Genomic DNA, 24,497 nt, shown 5'->3' on the forward strand with positions numbered 1-24,497 from the left:
GAACAATAACCCTCCTCCACCTCCACCTCCGTTTGATCCCGCTATGTTCCAAGCAGCTGTTACTACTATTGTGGCTACCGCGATGTCACAGATGAATCCTGGCGGATCGGGTGGACAAGGAGGTGATATGAATCCCCAAAATCATGAAGGTGGACAGGGACACCAAAAGAAGTGCTCCAATAAGGATTTCATGAATTCAAAACCCACATCCTTCGATGGCACTAGAGGTGTTATTGCCCTGACACGATGGTTCGAAAAGATCGAGTCCATTTTCGAAATCTGCTCTTGTTTTGAGGTCAACAAAGTAAAATTCGCCGCTTGCACCTTCGCCAACAGGACACTGACATGCTGGAATGGTCGGGTCAAGTCCCTAACCCTACCAGTAGCAAATGCTATGGGTTGGGAGAGGTTAAAAGAGATCATGCTTGTTGAATACTGCCCTCGGGGCAAAATGCAGAAACTGGAGCACGCACTTTGGAACCTAAAGATGAAGGGTTCTGACGTCGCCACTATACATCTAGGTTTGAAGACCTAGCGCTCCTCTGCCCGGGGATGGTCACCCCGGAAAGCAAAAAGATTGAAAGATACATTTGGGGGCTGACCCGGCCAACTAAAGGAAATGTCTTGGCTGCTAGGCCAAACTCCTTCGGCAGCGTTAAGTGTCTAGCGCAGACTCTGATCGATCATGGAGTCGATCTCGATGAAGTGACCACCACTCCTGAACCGGCTAAAGGGAGTGGTGAGAAGAGATAGTTCTGGAAGCGGAAGAAGGGTCAGTCTTCGCAGGAGCCCTCAAAGAAACAACAAACGGTGGAAGTCCACGCTGCTACTACCCATGTCGCTACTCCTGCTACTCAAGCACCTACCAGTAAATATGTTGGTACCCTTCCTCGATGCGATAAGTGTAACTACCACCATAATCCCGGCCTAGGTCGTGAAATGTCGTGCTATAACTATGGTAGAAAATGGCATACCATTCGCTTTTTCAAGGCACCAGCTCAAAATACCAATCAAACATCTAGAGCAGGCATCGGTCAAGCCTGTTATAATTGTGGAGAAGTCGGGCACTACAAAAGAAACCGCCCCAAGACAATATTAGCTGATGGCACAGGGAGAATACTGACGATGGGATGCGAGGAGGCAATCGTTGATCCCACAATTGTTTCGGGTCCGTTCCTCCTTGACAAATCTTATCCATGCATTCTTTTCGATTCTGGTGTTGAAAGAAGTTTTGTTAGTCATGCATTCAAGCACCTTCTTAAACATAAACCCCAACCATTAACCGAAATATTTACCATCGAGATGGATAACGGTGAGAATGAGAGAACTAACGATATATAGGTAGGCTGCACTCTTACCCTAAACGATCATTCCTTTCCCATCGATCTTATATCAGTTTCCATAAAGAGATTCGATGTCATCATTGGCATGGATTGGTTGAGCCCCAATCATGCTGATATCATGTGTTTCAAAAAATATATCCGACTCCATCTCCTCTCTGGTGAAACCCTCATGATTTATGGTGATAAACTCAACTTCAGCCTTCGCATCATTTCGTGTATCAAAGCCCAAAAACTTCTACGAAAGGAATGCAGTGCATTCCTAGCTCATGTCGTAAATGAGAAAAAAGAAGTTAAAGACCTCGAGAGCATCCCCGAGGTCTGCAATTTTCCTAATGTCTTTCCAAAAGAGCTTCCGGGAATTCCTCCTGAGTGTCAAGTCGAGTTTCATATCGACCTAATCCCCGGAGCTACCCAAGTAGCTAAGTCCCCATATCGCCTAGCACCATCAGAAATGCAAGAGTTGTCCATCCAGCTCAATGAGCTGCTCAACAAAGGATTCATCAGATCAAGTTTCTCACCTTGGGGAGCCCCAATTTTATTTGTGAAAAAGAAAGATGGATCTTTTCGGATGTGCATCGATTATCGAGAGCTGATTAAGCTCACAGTCAAAAACCGTTACCCTATTCCTCGAATCGACGACCTCTTCGGTCAACTTCAAGGAGCCAACTAGTTCTCAAAAATTGATTTAAGATCAGGGTACCATCAACTACGAGTCCATGAAGGTGATGTTCCTAAAACAGCATTCCAGAGTCGATATGGCCACTACGAATTCATGGTAATGCCATTCGGTCTAACCAACGCACCGGTAGTGTTCATGGACCTGATGAACCGGGTGTGTCGTCCTTTCCTAGACAAGTTTGTTATTGTGTTCATAGACGATATACTTGTCTATTCAATAAGTGAGGAAGATCACAAACAACAATTTAGATTAGTGTTGCAGACTCTAAGAACAGAAAAGTTATACGTGAAATTCTCCAAGTGTGAACTATGGATTCGGAAGGTAACTTTCTTGGGTCACGTGGTGAGCAAGGAAGGCATACACGTGGATCTGTCCAAAATCAAAGCGATAGAGAATTAGTCAGCACTGAAGACACCCACATAAATCCATCAATTCTTGGGTCTTGCTGGCTATTATCGTAGATTCATCCAAAATTTCTTCAGAATTGTCAAACCCCTAACCACTCTAACTCAGAAAGGCGTATCTTTTTGTTGGAGTGAAAAGCAAGACACTGCATTCCAAACATTGAAGCGAGCCTTGTGCAGTGCACCTATCCTGTATATGCCCGAAAGGATGGAAGATTTCGTGGTTAATTGTGACGCATCCAATCAGGGCCTAGGCTTTGTGCTCATGCAACGAGGAATGGTTATCATGTATGCCTTGAGGCAGTTGAAAACACATGAGCCAAATTACACAACTCATGACTTGGAGTTGGGAGTACTGGTCTTTGCGTTAAAAAATCTGGAGACACTACCTCTATGGAACCAAGTGCACTATCTTCACCAACCATAAGAGCTTACATCACATCTTTAACCAGATGGAGTTAAACATGAGACAATGACGATGGGTAGAGCTACTCAATCACTACGAGTGCGAAATTTGCTACCATCCCGACAAGGCCAATGTGGTAGCAGACGACCTTAGTCGAAAGGAGTATTCAGGGCGTAAGGTGAAGGCACTAACAATGACCATCCATTCCCACCTGTCCGCACAGATCATAGAAGCTCAGCTGGAAGCCTTAAAACCAGAGAGCATGCTAGGTGAAGCCTTGAGAGGAATGGAAAAGAATCTAGAGATCAAGGGAGACGGAGTCTACTATTTCATGAACAGAATCTGGACCCCAAAGTTCGGTGGTTGCAGAGAGGTTATCATGAATGAGGCTCACAAGACTAAATACTCCGTTCACCCAGGTTTGGATAAGATGTATCTGGATCTCAAACAACTCTATTGGTGGCCAAACATGAAAGCAGAAATAGCTACCTTCATGGGCAAGTGCCTGACTTGCGCCAAGGTGAAGGTCGAATATCAAAATCCCTCACATCTATTTCAGCAGCCGAAAATACCTGATTGGAAGTGGGAAGGGATAACCATGGATTTTATCACCAAGTTACCCAGATCTCCGAGTAGCACGATGCCATCTGGGTATTTGTTGATCGGTTGACGAAGTTCGCCCACTTTCTACCAATCAAAGAAAGCTTCAAAATAGAGAGACTCACACAGATCTACCTACAAGAAATAGTTCGTCTTCATGGTATAAATGCATCCATCATCTCTGATCGAGACATCAGGTGTACATCAAGGTTCTGGTAGTCCTTGCAAAAGGCTCTTGGAACTAAATTGGATATGAGCACGACTTATCATCCGCAAACTGATGGACAGAGTGAGAGAACAATTCAAACCTTGGAAGATATGTTGAAAGCCTGTGTCATTGACTTCAGCGCTTCATGGGACACTCATCCTTCTTTAGTTGAATTTTCCTACAACAACAGTTACCATACCAGCATCAAGGTCGCGCCATTTGAAGCCCTTAGTGGCCGCAAGTGCATATCCCCTCTGTGTTGGGTTGAGGTGGGCAACACGTAGCTAGCTAGGGGTCAAATCCTCGACAGTACTCTCACTGGTCCTGAAATCATTCGAGAGACAATGGAGAAGATTGTACAAATCCAGGAATGACTAAAAGCTTCACGAGACAGGCAAAAGAGCTACACCGATAAGAGACGAAAACCCTTGGAGTTCCTGTTTGGTGACCGCGTCCTTCTGAAGGTCTCACCCTGGAAAGGCATGATACGCTTTGGAAAGCGTGGAAAGCTAAACCCAAGGTACATCGGACCATTCGAGATCCTTGCTAGGATCGGTCCCGTAGCATACAAACTCCTATTACCACGAGAGCTCAACAACATTCACCCTGTTTTCCATGTATCGAACCTAAAGAAATGTCTGTCCACTGAGACACTTGTAATTCCTCTTGAAGAGATTGAAATCAACGAGAACCTCAACTTCGGGGAAGAACCGGTCGAAATCATGGAAAGAGAGAAACGAACGAAACAAAGTCGCATCCCTATAGTGAAGGTTCGCTGGAATGCCAAACGGGGACCTGAATTCACATGGGAGCGCGAAGAACAAATGAAACAGAAGTATCCGCATCTCTTTCCTAATCCATGATTTGTATCCTAAACTCTAATTTCGGAATGAAATTCCCTCTAACGGGGGGATGATGTGACAACCCAAATTTTTTGTATGTATAATTTCTGCAGTCTAGTACTTCATTGAAAGTCAAATTCATTTTTGTTACCATTTAGCTAAATTAAGGCCCGTTTGAGTATTTCGATGCCAGTACACTTAAGGAACAAGTGTTAGAAAACAACCACTAAAGCCCTAACACTAAAATCATGCCATAAACTCCATAAGACGGAGTTTACGGCCGTAAACATGGAGTTTACAGCGGTAAACTCTTTTGGGCGGTAAACTCTCTTGGGCGGTAAACTCTTGGGAAGTAAACTCATTGGGGAATGGTTCAAAAACCGTAAACACCCCTAAGGGCTACCATTTGAAGAGTAAAATCGAAAGTGAGGCCATACTCTCTTTATATGAAACCCTTTGTACTCCTAGCACTTGTGGTAAAGTGTTTCGTGCATTAGTATGTCTTTACTTGTATAATTAGTTATTAAATGACTAATTAGATAGCATTATGTATCACTATATGTTACATAGGATCCGTGGGTGTGTTCAAGTCCTCACTTAACACCTAGCATTCTACCCGACACTTCCATCCTCTCCACTCACTGCAGGTGAGTTCATACCCCTACACTTTTTTCCGAGTTTTTCACGATTTCAGGGGGGGATACAAGCAAAATTACAAGGGAAATTGTACTCAAAACGTATTATTTCGTATGAAATACTTACATGTTCAATATGCTTTTAACACAGAAATCCGTTTTTACCAACCGATTAAGAAATCAACTTGTAGAGATAGTTTTTAAAACTAAAGCAAGGAGACTCGTGAATCTTATCATAAAATGTTATATTTTATATTTCTCAAAGCATTCATGCTAGCCATAAAACAGGATTTTCTATATTATTACTTGTAAATTCATTATTCTTAAGATTAGAGACACATCCTTGGTAACACTCCACCAGAATACACGAGTGTAGGACTAACCCTGTAACCCGAACCTCTTGGAGGGAGAACGTGACTATTGTGTATAGATCTATACGGGACTGACTACCCCGCACCTCGCTGCTAGCTACAGTGGGACTGACAGGTCTATGGGTTAACAAGTTATAAATGATACTGGCCCCCGTTATGCGCCATATCCGGTTTATTGTATGGTTATAGAACTCGCAACTTAGATAATGGAGATTTACTTTTGGTAATAATGAACTAACCTCAAAGTAATAATTGTTTTGATTACTAGAGGGTATCAACAATACCCTTAGGAATTAGTTCACTACTTACTTATTAGTTTTATGTGTATATTAAAGCTAATACATCTCATTGAGTGTAACATAGTTTTTCAAGAAAACTACACCTAACGATACAAGTATGGTAGATACTTGTACACTTCATTTCAGGATCGTTAACCGACTATCAACTTTTAAGGAAAATATGGGTTTTTCCTGGGATAACTTACCTTTTCATAAACAGGCTGTTTAACAAATGGATAATCAAACTTCTTTTATATGAAAATATGGGATTTTCTTGAGAAACAACTTTTCATAAAACCAAAGGAACATTTTCTTTCACCATAAGCAACCGCCTATGAACTCACCAGCTTTATGCTGATATTTCTAAAACTGCTTGTATTCTCAGGTCAACCATAGATAGGTATTTCTACCAACTTTTGGAGAAGACGGAGCATATAGAAGTCTTATCTTTACTTTTGATATACTGATGTACATAAACTATGTTTTCATTGTTTTTCAACAAATGTAAATATTCTTATTGTAATGTAATGGTTGTGTTTACTATACTTACTATGTACAATGGTTGTGATACTACACTTGACGTTCTCCGCCCCGGAATGTTTCCGCCGCCGGTTTCGGGGTGTGACACCAACATAGTCCATCAGACTGCTGAAAAGCTAAAAGTGATAAGAGAAAGGATGTTGGCAGCTCAAGATGGCCAAAAGAGCTATGCTGACAAAAAGCGACAACCAATGACATTTCAAGTTGGAGATTTGGTATTGCTCAAAGTCTCACCATGGAAGAGTCTTATAAGAATTGAAAAGAGAGGAAAGTTGAGTCTAAGGTTTGTCGGACCATTCAAGGTTCTTAAGAGGATTGGGAACAAAACTTACAGGTTGGAATTACTAGAGGAACTAAATGGTATTCATAAAACTTTCCATGTGTGTTATTTGAGGAAGTTTACGGGAGAAGTTCCCGATATAACTCCATTTTCGAAGTTAAGGATGGATGAAAATAAGAGGTTAATCGAAGAGCCCGAAGCAATTGTTCACCGTAACACAAATAAGTTGCGACATAAGATGGTCGAATTAGTGTTTGTGCGATTAAAATATTCGAATGGGCTGAACCTCACCTAGGAAACAGAGAGTGACATGATGAGTTGCTATCCACATCTATTTGTTGATGCATGATTCCGGAATGAAATCATCCTAAGGAAGAGAGAGTGGTAATGCCAACATTTCTAGCTAAGCATTAATATGATGATGTAATAGTTAGGATCAACAATTGTAACCTATATTGAAGTAATGAAGAAGAATTATTTGAGTATTATGTGATTTATGTGATTTATGCGCAATATACGTGTTTATAACGACGTAATAAAATAATAATAAAAAATATGCGTCAAAAATAAAATAATAGATAAACCCAATATCTATGAAGAAAATTGAAGTAGTCGTAACAAAGATTATGGGATATAAGAAATGCTGAAACCCGACTTATAACGAAGAAGTTATGACTCGTCGAAGTTTTGCGATAAAACCGACACAACGCTGTGTGTATACCTTTTTTTTTGCACAGACTTGAGGTTGTTCCTCATTTTTGCCATTCCAACTTTATAACTCATATTAGGAACCGAAGTTGGTGGTTTATTCTATTTGAAATGCTCTTAAATCATTAGCACCATTATTTTAACACTTTTCACATCTCAGATAACATTACAATCCTAATTCACCATGATAATTTTTTTAGAATGGCATAATATATTATTGTTTTATTTATTATATATTTAACGACAAACCAAGCGTGCGCCATGGTTATGATGCATTTACTGATAAAGAATTTGACATTTGGAAAAAAGTTAATGATGGTAAAAATTGTGCATTAGTGAAGCACATTGGTTGTTCACGACATAAAAATGTTATTGCTTTTGCTGAAAACTTGATGAACCAAGCAACATACATCGAAAATATCATAGTGAAACAAAATGAAGCGCAAATATTGAAGAGTCGTTTACGATTAAAAGATTCAATTGACATAGTTGGTTGGTGATATTAACCCGTGCTTTACATGGACATGATGAAACTCCTAGATCCAAGATGGAGGTAATTTTCTTGAACTACTAAAATTTCTAGCATTTTATAATGATGAAGTTGCAAATGCTATATTAAAGAAAGCTTCTTATAATTCAAAGTATACTTATTGAGATATTAAAAAAAAATTAGTATCATTGCAAATAAAGTTTGAAAGCATATTCGTAGTGAAGTGGGATTCATAATTTTTTGTCATGGTTTACGAGTCACTAGATGAGTCTACAAAAGAGCAAATGGTCATAGTTTTGAGATTTGTTGACGAAGAAAGGGATCATATGGGAAGGGTTCTTGGATTTGGTTCATGTTAAGGATGCCTTATCATTTACCTTAAAAACAAATACGTAGAGACAACTTTTGCACTATCAGTTTGATGTTAGTAAAATTTGTGGTCAATGTTATGATGGTGCTGGTAATACGAGAGAGGAATGTAATGAATTACAAGCGCTTGTTCTTAAGGATCGCCCTTATGCGTATTATGTTCATTGTTTTGTTTACATATTATAACTTTTTTACAAACTTAATATTTACAAATAATATAGTTTGTGCTTTCCGTAAGCGTCATTATGAGTTACACGAGGCAAAGGCAACTAAGAATTAACATTTATTGGAACTTGGTGAAATGGAATCAAGTAAATGATTGAATGAAGTTGGGACATTAAGAAAAGTGGGTGATACACATCGGGGTTCTCATTTTTGTTCAGTTTGTTGTTTGCTTAACATGCTTGATTGTACCCGTGTTGTTCTTCAGGGAATAGTGGATGACATATCTACTATTTATTCTCAATGCAGAGATGTTGATGCATCACACTGTTACATGAAATCATCTGAGTTTGTGTTTAATATTCACTTGATAAAGGAAGTAATAGGAAAAACTAATATACTTTCTCAAGCTCTACAAAAAATCCCAGGATATCATTAATTCATGGAGCTAGTTTCAACAACAAATGAGAGTCTAAACGATTTTAGGAACAAGAGATGAGATTCTTTACTTGTAAAAGTAAAGTTTTTGTGTGATAAATATCAAATAGATATGTTGAATATGAAAACTCCATATACTTCTACTCGATACCGAACTCGAAAAAAAAATATTCATGTTACTTTTGAACATTTTTATCGAGTAGATTTGTTTACATCTACATTGGACAAACAATCACATGAGTTGAATAGTAGATTCATGTAACATCCCAATTTTCAAGACCAAAAATTTCGTTTTAATTAAGTTATTATATAAAACCATTAGTATAAAAAACATTCATATTAATATCTTATGTCAAAACCAAAGTGTCAATAATCAAAACATATTATTATAAAACCATATCATAGTGTAATCCCAAAGATCTCATGTGCGGAAGACATAGTGTGATGCACTGCGATCAAGCCGACTCCTGTCCTTTGAAAGTGAGTACCTGAAACCAAAACTGTAAACCGTAAGCACAAAGCTTAGTGAGTTCCCCCATCATACCACACACCATACAATAATATACTATCAAACAATTCTAGGGTGCTTGACTTACCCAGGTCAAGCCATTATGGGGTGCTTGACATACCCGTCGGTCTATTTCGCCCGACTACCGGGGACTCTTTCACCCCTACCACTACCATGTAATAATATAACACACATATATTGCCAGACAATTATGGGGTGCCTTACTAACCAAGTCAAGCCATTCTGGGGTGCTTGACTTACCTAAGTCAAGCCATTATGGGGTGCTTGACTTACACGTCGGTCCTTACGACCGACACACGAGGACTATTTCACCTCCTACTACTTCCACATAATATCATAACATAAGCATACTGTCAGGCAATTCTGGGGTGCCCGACCTACCCTTCGGTCCTAACGACCGAACTTGGGGACGATTCTCCCCCTACTACCACTATCACATATAACATATCATGCTAGCACATAAATATATCAGGTAGTAGCAAACCTAGATGAATATCAAAAAGACAATCATCTAACATACAACTCGTATTGGTGGCCCGACATTGTGGCCGTAGACCCACCGCTATTGTAAGGTAAATCACCTTACAATGCTGAAGTCCTGTAGACACAACCCCCAACTGTTGGATGATAGATTCTCGAACTGTCAATATCAAAACATCACCCAATTAATAATTGGGTCCTAACACAAAAATCATCACTACATGCTTGGGGTAAAAGTCTACTTTACCCCCATCTTAGCTTGATTCAAGCTCAAGGCCCAATCCAACGGACCAAAGGTCAATCTACGAATCAAGGCCCAATACATGGCCTAATTTTCAAAATTGAGCCCAAAGCCTATTCATGGTCTTATTTTAGGCCTAACACCATATAGTCATTAAGGTCCAAACTATGGCCCATCTAAAGCCCAAATTTCCAGATTGGGCAAAAACCCCTTACATGGGCCTTACCCTAGGCCTATTAAATTATTTTAGCCCATTTACTTATTCTTGGATGGTCCATTATTATCCCAATCATCCAAGCCCAATAGAAAGGCCCAACTTAAGGCCCAAGTGAAATTAAGGTTTCACATGAAATGATGATTAGGGTTAAGTTTCATACATAACCCATTAAGGACTTAATCCATTAAGTACCACATGGCCTACGTTTAATTTGCAATGATTATCAATTAATATTTTAAGTTCGTTAAATAATTCCGGTGCGGTCCCGAAAAATCCCAAATTAGGATTTTATTGCATCAGGGTTTTCTAAACCCTAATTAGGGTTTCCAACCCACATTAGCCCATTAGGGTTTCACTAAGCCCATTAATCACATGCTTGGGCTTTTAGGTCCATTAAGCTTCATTGGGCCCATTAGGGCTTACAAGGCCCACTAGGGTTTTAGTCCCTTGTCCAAACACCCCAAACTAGTCACTATCCAACAAGGCACACCGCCACCCGACACGGCGGCCGGTGGCAGCAGAAGGCGATAGCCACCACCCTAAGGTGGTGGTTCTCAACTCCTTTTATTATTCCAAGTTGTAATTTACACTTTACATTGTTAAACATCAAAATAAACACAACACCCAAAGACACTTGTTGCTGACAGAAATACAACCACACCCACCCAACACGTAGTAAAACATGGGTACAACCACCTTCCACAGTGACTGGTGGCAACAAAGGGTGGCAGCAACCGGCAGCGCAACGAAAACCCGAAGAAACAGCTGCAACAACGGTGTCGGCGACGACAGACGGTGGTCGTAGCACCGGAGAAACAAAGAAGAAGTAGAAGAAGGAGAACACTGCGACAATGTAACAGTGGGGCGGTGGTTCCGATTTCGACTTCTTATCGTCAAAAAGACAGCAACGACAATGACAATGTGGCATGGTCACAGTGGTTCGATGGAGGAGATGGCAGCGTCGGGGGTGGAAGAGGTAAGGTGGTGCGGCGAAGAAATGAGAGCAGTGAATCTGCCCATTTATTGGCTCCCGATGGTTGTCCCAATTGCTCACAACATCACCGGTAACAAAAGTATGGTGGTGGCGGTCTTTGGCAAGCAGCGGCGGACGAGGGTGGTTCCATCACATTGGCAGCTGGAAATTGAAGGTGGAGAGGGTGGCGGCCGATAGGAGACATAATCGGTGACGACTGGAGGGTTTTGTTAGGGTTAGGGTTTTGTGTCAACCGGCACATGCTAAGGCTTATACTCGTGCCCTTCAAATTTAATACCATAATGTCAAGATCAGTCCCTCTCCATAAAATTCTTTTCGAACCAAGGCCCTTAATTTACCTTTTCTACCCCAACTTCATAAATTCCCTTCGAATTTGATACATGATTTACCAAACAACCCCTAGGCCTCCAAAATTTCTTCAATGAAGTCCCAATAATTACCATTTAGTCCCTGCCTTTCATAATACTTATAAATTAAATCCAGATTTTACACTTTTAACCTCCATCTTCTATACTTGTGACAATTAGCTCATCGAGACCATCCTTTGATATATAATTATTTATTTTAGGGGTACCATTTGTTCATTAATTAATTTATTTATTTAATAAATAAACAGGGTGTTACAATTCAATTATTAGGCAAAAGGAGTTGTTAAGTCTTAGTTCTACTTTAGTTTCAAAAGAACATCCTAAAGTGATTAACGCTGATTGGATTTGTCTTCTTGTTGAGAAGTATTATCCTGCAGATTTTACGAAGCAAGAGAGAATTAAATTAAGATATCAACTGGAATTTTTAATATCGATGCGACAAAGAATCTCAGGCTAAGTGGTTTATCAACTATTGTTGACCTATGCAAGGGTCTTGTGGAAACTAAAAAAACATAAAACATATTATTTGCTTGATAGAGTGGTTCGGTTAATCTTAACACTTTCAGTTTCTACCGCAACGACGTAGAAGGGATTTTCAGCGATGAAAATGTTCAAGAACCATCTTCGCAATAAGATGTCAGATGACTTTCTCGCAAATAATTTTATGGTTTACATAGAAAGAGAAATTGTTGAAAACATTTATTCGAAGTCGGTAACTGATGAATTTAAAAACCTTAAAGGTTGTCATAATGAGTTGCAATTACTCTTCTAGGTATTTTTGCTGTATAATTGCATAAAAAAAAATTATTTTTGATGTGTAAGAACAATAATTTTAGTTTCTAATACCAATTCTCCCAAACTAATTGTTCAAGCTCCGCTTGCTAATTGGATACCTTCCTTAGGAGATTGGTTCAATCATCTTCCTTTGTTGTATATCCATCACAACAACTTCTCCAAACTCATTATGGATCCTCTATTCAATGCCACCAATCTCGTCTAAATAAACATGTCACAACTATCTCACTTGACCACCCCGAAGAAAGTCACAACTCTCAAGTTCCTCACGTTTTTAGAACTATCCTGAAACTTCTTAAACGGGTCTCCGCCAAGGTCTTTCAGCAACCTCACAAACCTCTCCGGTACACTTAATCTGTTTTGTAATCATTTATCCAGTGAGATTTCGGCGTTATATTGGCTGTTTCAGGTAATGGTTAGTCAAGACCTCCTCAATAATAACCTCACCAAAAAAATAACGCTTGTAGGTTCTCTACTTAACCAAGGGCCAATGGCATTCATCGATAATCCATTTTTTTGCGGGTTTCGTCCAAGCCAAATACCCCTAAATATTATGTTATTGTGTTCTTCAATTGGTTCACTAGACAAATCAATGACAATTTCGGGTTTGTTATAATACCTTTAGTCTTCGAAGTATCGTTGGCTATTAGGATAATGTTTTTCTTCACTTGGGTTTATCGAAAAAATTGGAGGTATGCTCCTTACCTGATTGCAATAATTAAGATGACGGGAAGGGAAAAAAGGAGATGATAGCTAAAGAAAATAAAGTTGACTTGTTTTTTGCAATTTCGAAGATAAGGGCAATTTGTTTTTATTTTTTTTTTTATTTTCAATATTAATGATTTAATATAGAAAAAATGATTATGAAATATTAAAAAAAAAACATATTTGGATATTTTAAAGGAAGGATGAATATTTTGATTTTAGAACCGACTAATATATGATATTTTTAATGTTTAATAAAGATACGAACACATACGAAATTCACCATTTATTTATTATATTTGTTAGGTTAATTTAAAATTTCAAGTTATCTTACTTTTTATTTGTAAATCCTTATTTATTTCAATATCGAAATTAGAATCTCATTTTCTTTTCTAAATATCGGATTCTAAAAGAAAAACCAAGCGAGTAATTGGGCTATATGGCCTGGTCTTCAGTATCCAATCTCCACCAAAACCCTAATTTCACCTCTTATTTATATCTCTCTCTCTAACACATCAACATATCTATCTTTTCACAACGCCGACTTCGTTCTTCGCTTCAGGTATAAACTTCTTCATCTTTTAATATCATCCTTCATAAACAATATTAAGCCATCAACGATAAATTCCTTCTGTTCCCTCGATATCAGATCGAAATCGTATAGATGCAAAACCAATTCTTTAGATCAGAGCCTCATGGACATGCAGGTTCCTTCTAAATCAGTGGATTTTTGCGTTTTCTCGTAGGTTCTACAATTTCTTTCCGATTTTTTCTCGCTATGTATTATTTGAATTTATGAATCTTGCTCAATGATGATTCAGTTTGCTTTAACCACACCGAAGAGAAACCAATGTTTTCGAACATACCTGGATTTCGTTTAAGAGTTCTTATTCCATTTGATAAGTAATTCGAAAGTGGAATCCGTGTAACTTTTGAATCAAATCCACTTAGCGTTCTGATTCATTGAGATTCTCATGTCGAAAACACTGGCCTTTGTCTGAGAGCAATTTCAAATCCATTAAACTGTTTTTATAAACATTTGCCATTGATGATAGCATTGAAGGCTTGTTTCTCAGAGACATTCGCAGTGGCCGCCTAAGATCTTTCGCCTTTCGCCGGGCTTGAGAGATTGTGCTGTTTTATCCTTCCTTGGATGTCTGAGGCATTCTTGTTTCTATTGTTTTAATTAAAAATTCTATTTTATTAGTTTTTAATTGTTTATACTATTTTTTTGGGTAATGTTTTTTTGTTTTTAATATTGTATTATTTTAATTTAAAATCAATGTTGATGATGATAATCCGAAGGCTTGTTTCTCAAGACATTCGCAGTGGCCGACTAAGAACTTTCGCCTTCGCCAGGCTTGAGAGTTAATGCTGCCTTTTTCCTTCCTTGGATGTCTGAAACTATTTTTCATATGTTTTTAAGTTTTTTTATATTCATTTTGTTGTATTTAACTCAATTTAACTTTATTAGATTTAACTTTTTATCTCTTTTATGGAAATGCGGAATACAAAATATTTGATTTTCTTGATTTGGATATAGTTTGATATTTAATTGTTTTTTCGGATTATGAGATATTGCTTATTTTGCACGCAAAGGAATATTATAATAAATAATTAAATATGTTATGTTTTCTATTAATATAAATTTATAGTTTTTAACATAGCTAGTATAATAAATAATTAAAAAGCGAATTACATTAATTACTTAATTATTATGATATTTCTTTTGGATATACCACATCACATATTACTGATTGTGAATTTATTTTAAAACTAGATTTTTATTTTATATATTTTGCAAAAATTTGAAAGGAAGTTTGTAAAAAAGTTAATGTGACTACGATAATAACTCTAAGTACTTTCTGAACACTGCCAAATAATATGTTTCGATTGGAATAGTTGTGAAGGATTGTAGACGAAATCAGTTGTAGTGGATAATTGAAAATTTAGAAAATATTTGTAGATTATTTTGAGAGATTAAAAAGATGACGATGATTTTCTTTGATCGGGTAACGATTGTAAGTTTTAGAAAAAAGAGATCAAATTATTAAAAATCCGACCACTATATTTCTTGAAAATGGAGAGGGAAAGATCAAGAGTGCGCCGAAAAAGCTATGACGGACATTTATAGTTGTGATATGAATTGTGGACATTTATGTTGTTTCCTTCTTCATTTTCAAGTAATATAGCCGTTGGTTTTTAAAGAATGTTTACTCTTTATCTTTTTTACTATAGAAACATTTACAATTAGTTTATCCCAAAGCAATCGTCTTTTTTTAATCAAACGTCTCTCAAAATATCTTAAAACATTTCCTTAGCAACCTCAATTGTTTACTACAACGGCATCCTCAATTCTAACCTCAATTAGAATTTCTTGAAACCACGATAATCACCAAGAATAACTTGGTTCACCAATCAAGTCATCATGACATTTCAAATTGTTGTTAAACAGCTAATCTAATTTCGCTATGAAAATAGCATAACCCAGTACTCAGTTTTGATTTGAAAATTTCGCTAATATGACACCGTTTTTCAATGAATTTTCTTCGATAACAAAGTGCCTAAAAGTCGGACCTAAATCGAATATTAATTTAGATTTTAGCTCCGGTAATTTTTACTTGGTTATAAGTCTTGAACAGTATTGTTTTGGGTTATTTTTTGAAAAAAATTCCAAAGAGAATGTAACTGTAGGTCAATGGTTATTAATATCGGCTGTGAGGTGTTTTGATTTATTGGAAAATAATCTATTGAGAATTAATATCATTTGAAAATAAAATATACTTTACCTTTAAATATAATTTGACAATTTTACCCCTTAATGTTTCTAATTTGTCAATGTTGGTTTCTATTTTGAAAAATAAATACAAGTCTTACAATTCTTATGCTTTATCTATCATTACCAAAAATAAATACAAGTCTTCCATGTTGAATATCGAAATCTCTTCTGGGACCCTCTCGTGTTTGGCATTCTCATTTAGAGACTCCAATTCTTTTATGCCTTAGAAATCATTTCCAAAATATTAAAATTCATGATCCGAAGCATCTAATACTGAAGATCAATCTTCCCCATTAGACACAAGTCCGACTATTTCGTCAACGGGGAACACTACTATTCCAATATGGGACAATATTCATGATACATGCCCAGATAGCTCCAACGTTAGAGCCGACTATATTAACAAAGTCTGATTTTTATAAAGTTTATATTTTTATAAAGGTTGATTTTTATGAAGTTTATATATTTATAAAGGTTGATTTTCATGAGTGGATTCTCTATTGTTACGTATCATATTTTATATTTGGTTTTAATTTTAATAAAATATGCAAATAAATTAATTATTTGTAGTAACTAGAATAGATAAAATAGGAAAAACATGAATTAAAAAAAATGACTCTATGGAGAGAATCATCCCTAAAATAAAAAATCTCTCATCCTTTTTTTCTTGTTGAGAAAATGTTTTCCTTAAAAATTACAACTCCACGTACATTTTGATTACCCCCGTCGAAAATTTACCTGCCTCAAAGCCACTATTTTCAACGAGGATGCTCGGAAGACCTAAAACCAAATGAAGGAAACATGTCATAGAGAAGGATGGAGAGTACAAGAAGTTAAGGTTAGTTGGAGGAATTAAAGATGTGCCAGCTCAGTTGGGAGGAAGGGCATAATAAGTCAAATGAGTCAAAAGAGTCAGCAAATGGATGGACAAGTAAGATGTAAAAATCAAAACAAGGCAATGTTTAATAGTTATTATCAATTCTTTAGTGTCTACTATTGTTTTAACATGATTATTGTTTTATTAACAAGGGAAAGCAAATGCATCTCGATATGTTAAAGGGATGGATGAAGGTAGTAGCATGGATATTGAAGATGAATGGCTACACGAAGTTATGTTGGTCGAAAATTTCAAGGGGGATGAACATGCTTGACGGTTGCTTGCATAGATACTCAGAGGATGAGGTGTATTATGTACCAAATCAACACCAATTGGATGTTGAAGTTTTTACTAAAGAAATTCTAGAGGTTGAACATGTTCCACCTATGCTTGAACATGTTTCACCTGTGCCTAAATATTGTACTAGAAACAAAGGATGAAGGCATTGCTGATACATCACCATCCCAAAAGTTGTTCAGAACAAGGAGGCCTTCGGAGAGAATTACTTTAATTTAGATCGGAAAGAAAGCTTTTGGAAAGAAGGTTGTTGGACCAGGTTGTAGTAAGTTGGCCCCTGTTTTTTGGAGTAGGTTACGGTGTACAAGGTTAGGGGTTGATGGGGGTGGTTAATGTTAGCATTTTTTGTATTAAGTAATGGGTACCCTTAAGTAATCCGCTTTTTTATATGGTATACCCAAACATCACTACTCTTTTTGTAAATGGAATGGGTAAATATTGGCAAAATGTATGGATTTTGTTTGTAATAGTTTATGTAATGTTGATATGGTGTTTATGGTCTTTTTTAGTAGCATTATGGTAAAAATATGTGTAATGTTGTTTGGTCCTTTCTGTTTTGATCACTAGTTTGTTACATAAGGTAATGGTAGTTTGGTCCTTTCTGTATTGGTCACTAGTTTGTTACATAAGGTAAAGGATAATTTGGTCTACTAGCATCATAAAGCATCATATAACATCATACCTAATTCACAGTCATAAATATATACATATCAAAATTGATCAACATTGGACCATACAAATTTCAAGTTAATACATCAATACGGACATACAAAAATGGTCAACATTGGATCTTAATCGACATTAATTCATACTTAAAGACTTACCACATCTTTTTCCTACTTATACCTTGTACATAGTTGCGAGTCTAGAATAAAAACTATATGGTTCACTAATTTTTCTATAAAAAGTTTTCTATACAAATTCAAAGATTTTATAGATAAGATAGATTTTAAATTATTTTTAAAGTAGGTCATAAAAATTTTTCTATAGAAAATTTAGATTAAAAAAAATAGATGGGTCCTAGGACCCACCTTGCTTATACCCAACCTCGCCCCTGCTTGTACACCATTCACATCAAAATCCCTACCATGACTAGTAAAAGAACAAACAAACCAATCACAACCTTAAAAAGAAATACCAAACTTATTTCACCATTATGAGGGTTTCCCTTTCCCCGTCCAATGCTTTTTTTTTTCTTTGCCACAACTTCAAGCAGAAGTTCCTTATACCATGGACTTACTTCACCATCATACCATTCAAAGTAGCCACACTCTTCAACTTCATCGGGTCAGTACTTACACCCAAAGTATCTTCTATCAGGATTCTTCTCACTCGTTGATATCTTCATTGGGGCTGCTAGTCCACAGTAGCATGTCTTAGAATGACCATTGTTTGACTTGTTTACCCCACTTGTTGATCCAACTGATCAAGACGAAGACACCATTACACAATACTCTAGAAGAATTGAGAAGAAAAAGTGAAGATCGATCTAGGTTAATAAGAGTTGAGGCCATCAGGGTTCATTTATAAAGGTGCAGCTGCCATGTAGGATCTAACTTGGATGCCATATAAGCTAATGGCCTAGTTAGCAAAGTAACCGATAATAGGTTATATTTTAGGAAAAAAACAATTACACGGTGTCAAAATCGAGACAAAAAAATACTGTTTCAAATTAGAATTTTTGTGTAAACTTTGTGTTTTTTTTTGCTATTTACACTAATGGATGCAGACCCCTTGGTTTTTTACAACTGAAACAAGGTAATAGAATATTCTATTAATGCCACCTTCGACAATATAAACCTGTTCGAAATTGCACATGAGGTTGCTTTAATCATTTTATATGTCCATGTTTATTAGTAATATTCTTACATGTTTTATGTAATATATTATGGTTATATGATAGACGATTGTTCGTAAGTTGGATAAACAAGAGGAGTAATTATGCAAAAGTTCAAGATTAATCAAATTTTGTGTTTCTTCCCCAATAAGTTTTTAGTTTGATAGCTTTATGTTTGATTGTTACTAGAACAACATTTAGATTTATTAATCTTTTTTTTGATGACTTTTGTGTTTTAAATATTGAGAGTTTTATGTTTGATTGTTAATAGAATAATAGGTTAATTTTATAATTTAAGTATGATATTGTGTTCTCTATATATTATCTTAATTGTCTTTCTATTATATTATATTATATTAAAATTAAACAAATTGTATCTAAATTTTTAGTATAATTTTTTATGGTGAAAAATTTGCAACTAAAAACATGAAATAGTATTTATATTAACAACTACTACGACATCCTCCACTTTTCAGAACCAATTAAAATATTTTCTTTACGCTTTATAAAATTGAGATGTGGAAATTCCCAGTTAAACAAAACATTTTGAGATAACAAAAATTATTTTATTCAAACCTTGAGGATGTCATTCGTTCATATCCAAATATAGCGTAAATTATAAAAGGTCCTGAAACTACAAATTACAACATCCTAACTAGACTACTGCAACCTTGGTTCCACTACTTGTGATGCATAAAAATGAGTAATTTAGGTTTGAGAAAACATGGTGAGATACGTAGGGTTTTCAAACCCATAGTAATTTAATGATAATAATTAATATCATTCCGGCAAACAACATTATCAAATAATTAATATAAATTTTGATCTAAGACCAACTACCTGAAGAATCGTTTGAGCAACTGTTTGACTACACATCTAGGAGATTCCATGGCCAACGTAAGCCTTATAAAGGCAACAAATGTTCAGAGATTTGATAAATATGGTATCCCATTTTATCTACGTCCACAAATTATAAGTCAATGCTCGCAATACAATTCACTCGACCACCTAGAATAGTCAAGTGTTGTGATCTACTATGCCCGATGACCTAGACATACTTGTCAGTTGTCTGATCTAGACCCACCATTTCTGGTCATCCAAGAAAGAGGAGAAACACTCCGTTCTGATCTCACACACCCTACCCTAGTCATGAGACCTAATCGATATCTAGCCTAATCATGATTACATATTCTTTAAAAGACTTATTCTTAAACCTAAGCTAAGACTTATTTTAAATGCAATCGATTTCCAATACGGTTTCTAATCCAATAATATTATCCTAATTATACAAATAACATATAACACAAATAACACAACAAACATTTAATGTCTCATATAAATAACACTTTTATTTTAGATTATGATTTTGATAATAACTCCACACTCACCTGACAAAGTGTCTGGTGACTGGTGAATCGGACCGAACTTCGCCTTACACCTTTTTCCAAAATACCTAGATGTACATAACGCTAAGTCTTAGTTTAATTCCATACATCATGGAACTATTCCTCAATAGCCCCAAAGTCTACTTCAATATCTAAATAAGGAATAATCAGGTAGAATCATATCGGAGGTAGGGTCCGTTTGGTATACAAAGTATACTGTTTGGAAATCTCACTTTAAACATGGTGTGCACAAAAGTACCTACTAGTTTTAAATTTATATCCTAACTAACTTAACTAACCAATATGCACCTAGGCAGTGTACCTAGTCGGATTGTAGTGTAGTTTACGTAAGTTGGGGTCGAACATAGGGAACATATTTAATTAGCTAAACTAAAAATACTCTAAATTAATCTAAAATCAAACAATAATTAAAAAGGTTTTTTTTTTATTTAATTTTTCAAGTTTAGATGAACTTAATTTATCAACAACTATTCAATCAAATTATAAAAACACTTATGTTAGTTCAAATCCACTTTCCCTCAATGATTTAATTATTAATTATGACAATTCCCGTTGGTTACCAATTAAAATATTATTAGCAATTCAATTCCAAATTAACTAATGTTGAATTAATTCATGTGGGTCTATGCATAATCACACATAATTTAACATAGAATTAACTATTAAGTAGAATTGGAGCTATGTAAGATTGAGTTAACAAACACAATTATGTTCATAACATGAGTTCTCAAACACATCCAAATTCAATACTTCAATTACTTATCTAAGATTGGTTCCATCTTAGATCTAATAATCTAATGTTAACTAAATTACTAGGTATTCAAATTCATGCAGATTAATGTTCACTAACTATACATAATACGAGTTTAAAGCAATCTAGTATTAAATTAAGCATGCTAGGTATAATCAATCAAACACAAGACATTAACCAACAATAAAAGTCTAAGTTATTATAAACAAACCATGAGTTCCAACTTCGTCTAGCTAACAGAAGCAGCTATATTTAGCTACTCATACTAACAAATAAACACAAACAAGTCATAATAAAAAATATTGTAAAGTACCACAACTAGAAAGTAATTATGAACCTCTTCTTCTTCCTTGGTATTCAAACCAGTTTCCTAGCCTTCTAACCTTCTGAATATCGACTTATGGAACCCTTTTTTCACCAGCCAACCTCCTAAATTCGTAGAGACCAAGGGTATTTATAGTTGTCATAAAATTACATTCCACGTCGTGGAATAGTGCTCCACATCGTGGACCTGGATGAATCCTTATCGGGCAAGGATTTCGACTTTGTGCGTAGTCATCTTCCAGATTTTTCCTTTTCCACGTTGTGTAAGTGATATCCATGACATGGATCCAACTATTTTCGTGGGTTTTATCTTCTTTAATCTTCGAAGCCTCCAAAGTTTCTTCTTTTTTCACATTTAGTCCTTATTCTTCAAAATGACTTATTTTAGGCTGCAAAATACAATTTAATTGTATAAGTATCATTATTCCATGCAAATAACCAAAAATATGTATAAAATGTATTCAAATATTGCCTAAAAGTATGTATAAATATGGCAATATCAAAACACCTCACTAAATCAAGCCTAAATATCATTCTCGTAAATAGATTAAGCAGTATAATGACTTGGAACCATTCATAAATCTTCCTTATAAATTCCTAATAGCGACTCATAACTATAATTAGAAACTACACAAAGACAGAGTAAGTGTAGCTGACTTACAGAGTATAATAGATGAGATATGAGAACTAGTTGGGCAGAATACTGAATCGCGATCTCCTACTCGAAGGGTACTACTCAGATAAGTACTCAGGGGCGTTGCAAGGCTTTGTCGCAGAACAAAAATGAAGGGAAAATGTAACATCCCGACATTGAGGTATTTTTAGATTACCCCCTTTATTATAAAGACTTATTGTATGTAGCCCTTGTGTATGAGAAAGTTAGAAAAATGCCTTGTAGTGGCATTTTTCGTAAAATCAGGTCAAGACCTAGTACGCTGGGTGTACATGCACGGGTCTTAGTATGCTAAGCATACACCGTGTATACAGAGCGTACATGAAGGATCCTCAAACCCTAATTTTTTGGGTTTGATCCATACATAAGCATCGTTAACTCTTCATTCCTCATTCACTCTCCAGCATCCAACCCTCATTTCGTCCTTTGAAACCCTAATTTCTTATGTGTGATCCTTTGAGCTCAAAAGTGTATGTTTGTGGTACCATTGAAGCAAGGTGAAGAAACAAGCATCATCTTGGAAGATGAAGACCTTCTAATCCAGGAACAACTCACCTTCAAGATCCATTTTGAGGTATAAAGTTATGAACTTGATGATTATATGCATAGATCTAAGTTAGCCATGGGGTTAGTGTCTTTTTGGTCCCATTATTTGGGTATTTTGAGTATAAGCTACTCCAAACCATTTAAGATGTCCTTTCAGTCATTTTGAGGTGTTTAGAAGCATAAAAATATAGTCTTGATCTTATCTTCCCTTCCATGCATGTGTTATGAGGTCTTAATGGGTTAAGTGGTTGAGGTTTTGAGGTTAAGACCTTATTGGCTATGTAAGACCATAAAGTTGGAAACTTTATGGTCAAAAACGTTATTTGAGACTTGCAACTGACTTTGGATGTGAAACCTTGGTGTATTAAGCTCTTACTCCATTAAGAGGAGAATATGTGCGTATGCTAGGCACACTAATTGGTACGCTGTGCATACGCAGTTTGGACCTCGGCTCCTCGGACGATGAGTACGCCCTGTGTACATCCAAAGTACAACCTGCATACGAGGGCTAAGCTAACTCGACTGAGTTGACTCGACTGGGTTGACTCAGCTGATTTCTTTGACTTTGTACAATTTTGACCTAGGGTATTTTAGGAAATTAATATTAATATAGATTGGGAAATGTTTTCATTATTAGGAGTTAGGTAGAGCCGGTTATCGGAGCAGAGATTCCTTTTGATTGTTTTCAGACTGAGATGTGAGTTTTCCTCACTGTACCTATGGGTCAAAGGCACCAAGGCCGACATATTGATATCATGGTTTACTTTATGCTGTTATGTTGTAGTGATCTGTTAGATATGTATCTTGGTATATATAGGAGGTTGTTATGTTGTAGTGATATGTTAGATCTATATGACTACCTGTATACGCTAGCTAATTATTATTATGGTGAATGTTGATATGTGATAGTTTACTGGGTTGAGGTAGACCAGTTGAGATTGAAGGCCAAGATACCCAGGGCGGTTCAGATAGACTAAAGGCCTGCAACGCGGACCAATCAGGCCGAATGCCCAGAGAGCGGTTCAGATAGGCCGTAGGCCCGGTGAGGCGGTCCAATCATGTTGAAGGCTCTATATGCATGTCGTTGTTTGTTATGTTTATGTGGTGGTACTTAGGGAAACTCACTAAGCGTTGGCTTACAGTTTTAGTTTTGTTTCAGGTACCTCTAAGGATCGTGACAAGGCGAAGGCGTGACCGTACACATCCTTGGTTTTATGTTGTTGGATCTTGGGAGACTCTGATTTTGAATAATATTTTTGGAAACAGTGGTTACGTAAACACTTTTTCAGTAAATCAGTTGTTTTTGAAATGTTTAAATTTGTTGCGATTTTTGAGATGTTACAGAAAATGGGCCAAATACCGAATATTTCATAGAGAAATTGATAGAATAGTGTGAGGAGGAAATGAAGGAATGAGTTGTTATTTATAGCGAGGTTTCTTTGGATGCGTGCCATGCACCATAGTGGAGCGCTATGTTGTTGGTCAGGCATAGTGACTTGACGAAATGCTAGACTGACATGTGGCGAAAAGTGGGTGGGGCTATGTGGTCTTGTCCGGCACGCTGCGCAACTGACGCGTACGTGTACCATTTTTTATATTTTCAAAATTGCGTAATTTCTTCATACAAACTCTTTTTTTGACGTTCTTTATATCATCGAAAACCTCTCGACAAGAACTACAACTTTCGTTTAGATTTTGTTGGCTATAGTTTTGACTTTATATTTTTCACACAGGTTTAGACTGTGAAAACCCGTATAAAAAGCATAACTCTTTCATTGGGTGGCCGTTTTCGATAAACTTTTTATTATTAAACTTCTATTAACGAGATCTTCAACTATCGTTTAGATCGTTTTAGTTAAAAGTGACCGATCTAAAATTCAATTTTTAAGTCGAATATCATTATGTTGAATCTTAGAAAAATCATA

The 24,497-nt window shown here is 36.3% G+C and overlaps 1 long non-coding RNA gene and 2 other non-coding genes across 4 annotated transcripts; all 3 read left to right on the forward strand.

Moving 5' to 3' along the window:
- The first annotated feature begins 13,510 nt into the window (after window positions 1-13,510).
- On the forward strand, window positions 13,511-17,536 carry LOC145031657 (uncharacterized). Of its 2 annotated transcripts, XR_013676989.1 has the most exons (3): window positions 13,516-13,644; window positions 13,732-16,792; window positions 16,891-17,536. It is a non-coding gene; the product is annotated as an uncharacterized LOC145031657 (long non-coding RNA). The 2 variants fall into 2 exon arrangements; XR_013676988.1 differs by having other exon boundaries at window positions 13,511-16,792.
- Window positions 14,123-14,247, forward strand: LOC145033075 (small nucleolar RNA SNORD14). Its single transcript, XR_013677318.1, has one exon. It is a non-coding gene; the product is annotated as a small nucleolar RNA SNORD14 (small nucleolar RNA).
- LOC145033078 (small nucleolar RNA SNORD14) lies at window positions 14,366-14,488 on the forward strand. Its single transcript, XR_013677321.1, has one exon. It is a non-coding gene; the product is annotated as a small nucleolar RNA SNORD14 (small nucleolar RNA).
- Window positions 17,537-24,497: the final 6,961 nt, after the last annotated feature.

This window comes from Lactuca saligna, chromosome 2 (genome assembly GCF_052625555.1).
Source record: "Lactuca saligna cultivar CGN05327 chromosome 2, ASM5262555v1, whole genome shotgun sequence".
Lineage (NCBI taxonomy): Eukaryota > Viridiplantae > Streptophyta > Magnoliopsida > Asterales > Asteraceae > Lactuca > Lactuca saligna.